The sequence below is a fragment of the Leptodactylus fuscus genome, chromosome 3 (genome assembly GCF_031893055.1).
Source record: "Leptodactylus fuscus isolate aLepFus1 chromosome 3, aLepFus1.hap2, whole genome shotgun sequence".
Classification (NCBI taxonomy): domain Eukaryota; kingdom Metazoa; phylum Chordata; class Amphibia; order Anura; family Leptodactylidae; genus Leptodactylus; species Leptodactylus fuscus.
Window position 1 is genome coordinate 123,935,895 of NC_134267.1, and position 2,500 is coordinate 123,938,394.

Consider the following 2,500-nt stretch of genomic DNA (forward strand, 5'->3'; position numbering starts at 1 on the left):
CCGGGCCTCCCGCGTGGCAGGCGAGAATTCTACCACTGAACCACCAATGCTTGAAGTGGTCTGTTTTGACGCTAGCGGCTCCTGCCGGACTTAGGGGCCACACTGGGATGTTTTCCACCGATGCCATCTCTATCCTGCTGGATAGCCCCACAATGCAGACACACCGAGCCCGGCTAGCTCAGTCGGTAGAGCATGAGACTCTTAATCTCAGGGTCGTGGGTTCGAGCCCCATGTTGGGCGGAGGTTGGTTTATTTTGGTCATTCTTCCCCCAACTGTCAGCTTACAAGTCCTCTTCCCATCCTGATCAGACAAAAAAATGAACTAAAAAAAGAGACCTTGAATGGAGCAATAAAAGTAAACAACCTTTCAATGGAAGGCCCAAGAGGCATGAAAACCAACCCATAATTACACTCCTTCCCTGACAAACAGCTGACATGGCTGTTTGCATCCAGGATGCTATTTTACTTGGAAGGAGTTAGTCAAAGAGAAATGGAACCAAGGATACCCATTTCGAAGAACAGGCAAAACAACAAAATCAAGAGTATTGCATTGGCCGGGAATCGAACCCGGGTCTCCCGCGAGGCAAGCGAGAATTCTACCACTGAACCACCAATGCTTGACAGGGTCTGTTTTGACGCTAGCGGCTCCTGCCGGACTTAGGGGCCGGACTGGGATGTTTTCCACCGATGCCGTCTCTATCCTGCTGTATAGCCCCACAATGCAGCCACACTGAGCCCGGCTAGCTCAGTCGGTAGAGCATGAGACTCTTAATCTGAGGGTTGTAAGTTCGAGCCCCACGTTGGGCGGAGGTTGGTTTATTTTGGTCATTCTTCCCCCAACTGTCAGCTTACAAGTCCTCTTCCCATCCTGATCAGACAAAAAAATGAACTAAAAAAAGAGACCTTGAATGGAGCAATAAAAGTAAACAACCTTTCAATGGAAGGCCCAAGAGGCATGAAAACCAACCCATAATTACACTCCTTCCCTGACAAACAGCTGACATGGCTGTTTGCATCCAGGATGCTATTTTACTTGGAAGGAGTTAGTCAAGGAGAAATGGAACCAAGGATACCCATTTCGAAGAACAGGCAAAACAACAAAATCAAGAGTATTGCATTGGCCGGGAATCGAACCCGGGCCTCCCGCGTGGAAGGCGAGAATTCTACCACTGAACCACCAATACTTGACGGGGTCTGTTTTGACGCTAGCGGCTCCTGCTTCACTTAGGGGCCGGACTGGGATGTTTTCCACCGATGCCATCTCTATCCTGCTGGAAAGCCCCACAATGCAGACACACCGAGGCCGGCTAGCTCAGTCGGTAGAGCATGAGACTCTTAATCTCAGGGTCGTGGGTTCGAGCCCCACGTTGGGCGGAGGTTGGTTTATTTTGGTCATTCTTCCCCCAACTGTCAGCTTACAAGTCCTCTTCCCATCCTGATCAGACAAAAAATGAACTAAAAAAAGAGACCTTAAATGGAGCAATAAAAGTAAACAACCTTTCAATGGAAGCCCCAAGAGGCAAGAAAACCAACCCATAATTACACTCCTTCCCTGACAAACAGCTGACATGGCTGTTTGCATCCAGGATGCTATTTTACTTGGAAGGAGTTAGTCAAGGAGAAATGGAACCAAGGATACCCATTTCGAAGAACAGGCAAAACAACAAAATCTAGAGTATTGCATTGGCCGGGAATCGAACCCGGGCCTCCCGCGTGGCAGGCGAGAAATCTACCACTGAACCACCAATGCTTGAAAGGGTCTGTTTTGACGCTAGCGGCTCCTGCCGGACTTAGGGGCCGGACTGGGATGTTTTCCACCGATGCCATGTCTATCCTCCTGGATAGCCCCACAATGCAGACACACCGAGCCCGGCTAGCTCAGTCGGTAGAGCATGAGACTCTTAATCTCAGGGTCGTGGGTTAGAGCCCCACGTTGGGCGGAGGTTGGTTTTTTTTGGTCATTCTTCCCCCAACTGTCAGCTTACAAGTCCTCTTCCCATCCTGATCAGACAAAAAAATGAACTAAAAAAAGAGACCTTGAATGGAGCAATAAAAGTAAACAACCTTTCAATGGAAGGCCCAAGAGGCATGAAAACCAACCCATAATTACACTCCTTCCCTGACAAACAGCTGACATGGCTGTTTGCATCCAGGATGCTATTTTACTTGGAAGGAGTTAGTCAAGGAGAAATGGAACCAAGGATACCCATTTCGAAGAACAGGCAAAACAACAAAATCAAGAGTAATGCATTGGCCGGGAATCGAACCCGGGCCTCCCACGTGGCAGGCGAGAAATCTACCACTGAACCACCAAAGCTTGACGGAGTCTGTTTTGACGCTAGCGGCTCCTGCCGGACTTAGGGGCCGGACTGGGATGTTTTCCACCGATGCCATCTCTATCCTGCTGGATAGCCCCACAATGCAAACACACCGAGCCCGGCTAGCTCAGTCGGTAGAGCATGAGACTCTTAATCTCAGGGTCGTGGGTTCGAGCCCCACG

General features: G+C 49.7%; 8 non-coding genes across 8 annotated transcripts in view; 4 read left to right on the top strand and 4 right to left on the bottom strand.

Moving 5' to 3' along the window:
• TRNAG-GCC (transfer RNA glycine (anticodon GCC)) overlaps nucleotides 1–50 on the bottom strand; it is a 71-nt gene extending 21 nt beyond the window's left edge. Inside the window, exon 1 of the tRNA in view lies at nucleotides 1–50. This exon is cut by the window's left edge and continues 21 nt beyond it. This is a non-coding gene — a tRNA (tRNA-Gly).
• A 117-nt stretch (nucleotides 51–167) lies between these two features.
• Nucleotides 168–240, top strand: TRNAK-CUU (transfer RNA lysine (anticodon CUU)). Its single transcript has one exon. It is a non-coding gene; the product is annotated as a tRNA-Lys (tRNA).
• A 306-nt stretch (nucleotides 241–546) lies between these two features.
• On the bottom strand, nucleotides 547–617 carry TRNAG-GCC (transfer RNA glycine (anticodon GCC)). Its single transcript has one exon. It is a non-coding gene; the product is annotated as a tRNA-Gly (tRNA).
• A 496-nt stretch (nucleotides 618–1,113) lies between these two features.
• On the bottom strand, nucleotides 1,114–1,184 carry TRNAG-UCC (transfer RNA glycine (anticodon UCC)). The gene has a single exon. It is a non-coding gene; the product is annotated as a tRNA-Gly (tRNA).
• A 117-nt stretch (nucleotides 1,185–1,301) lies between these two features.
• TRNAK-CUU (transfer RNA lysine (anticodon CUU)) lies at nucleotides 1,302–1,374 on the top strand. The gene has a single exon. It is a non-coding gene; the product is annotated as a tRNA-Lys (tRNA).
• A 305-nt stretch (nucleotides 1,375–1,679) lies between these two features.
• On the bottom strand, nucleotides 1,680–1,750 carry TRNAG-GCC (transfer RNA glycine (anticodon GCC)). Its single transcript has one exon. It is a non-coding gene; the product is annotated as a tRNA-Gly (tRNA).
• Nucleotides 1,751–1,867: 117 nt separating this feature from the next.
• TRNAK-CUU (transfer RNA lysine (anticodon CUU)) lies at nucleotides 1,868–1,940 on the top strand. The gene has a single exon. It is a non-coding gene; the product is annotated as a tRNA-Lys (tRNA).
• Nucleotides 1,941–2,434: 494 nt separating this feature from the next.
• TRNAK-CUU (transfer RNA lysine (anticodon CUU)) overlaps nucleotides 2,435–2,500 on the top strand; it is a 73-nt gene continuing 7 nt past the window's right edge. The window contains exon 1 of the tRNA in view: nucleotides 2,435–2,500. This exon is cut by the window's right edge and continues 7 nt beyond it. This is a non-coding gene — a tRNA (tRNA-Lys).